At 42.8% G+C, this 792-nt stretch overlaps 1 pseudogene; it reads left to right on the forward strand.

Moving 5' to 3' along the window:
- Positions 1-404: 404 nt before the first annotated feature.
- LOC127124300 (uncharacterized) lies at positions 405-504 on the forward strand (annotated as a pseudogene).
- Positions 505-792: the final 288 nt, after the last annotated feature.

Genomic DNA, 792 nt, shown 5'->3' on the forward strand with positions numbered 1-792 from the left:
TTCCTTGAGCATAGTTTACTTGCTCTGCTTGGATTCCAGTCAAGAGTTGACATTCCGCAGGAGTGTGGCCTTGGATTCCACAGACCTCGCAATTCTGAGTTATAGCAACCACGGCGGCTGGAGGTGATACATTTAAACTTTCAATTTTCTGGACCAAAGCATCCACTTTTGCATTGACGTGATCAAGGTTACTTATCTCGTACATGCCAGTTTTCGGTTGAGGTTTTTCCACCGTTGTTCGTTCGGTTCCCCACTGATAGTGGTTTTGGGCCATGCTCTCGATAAGCTGGTAAGCATCAGCATAGGGTTTGTTCATTAGTGCACCACCTGCAGCGGCGTCTATTGTTAACCTTGTATTGTATAAGAGACCATTATAAAATGTGTGAATTACTAACCAGTCTTCCAAACCATGGTGTGGGCAAAGTCTCATCATGTCTTTGTATCTTTCCCATGCTTCGAAAAGAGACTCGTTGTCTTTCTGTTTAAATCCGTTTATCTGGGCTCTTAACATAGCTGTTTTGCTTGGCGGAAAATATCGGGCAAGAAAAACTTTCTTCAACTCGTTCCATGTGGTGACTGAGTTGGAAGGAAGTGATTGAAGCCATCTTCTAGCGCTATCTCTTAATGAGAAAGGAAAAAGACGAAGTCGAATTGCCTCTGAAGTGACACCATTAGCTTTAACAGTATCAGCGTATTGGACAAATACGGATAAATGAAGGTTTGGATCTTCGGTAAGATTTCCAGAGAATTGGTTTTGTTGCACAGCCTGCAACAGCGAAGGTTTAAGTTCAA

This window comes from Lathyrus oleraceus, chromosome 2 (assembly GCF_024323335.1).
Source record: "Lathyrus oleraceus cultivar Zhongwan6 chromosome 2, CAAS_Psat_ZW6_1.0, whole genome shotgun sequence".
Taxonomy (NCBI): domain Eukaryota; kingdom Viridiplantae; phylum Streptophyta; class Magnoliopsida; order Fabales; family Fabaceae; genus Lathyrus; species Lathyrus oleraceus.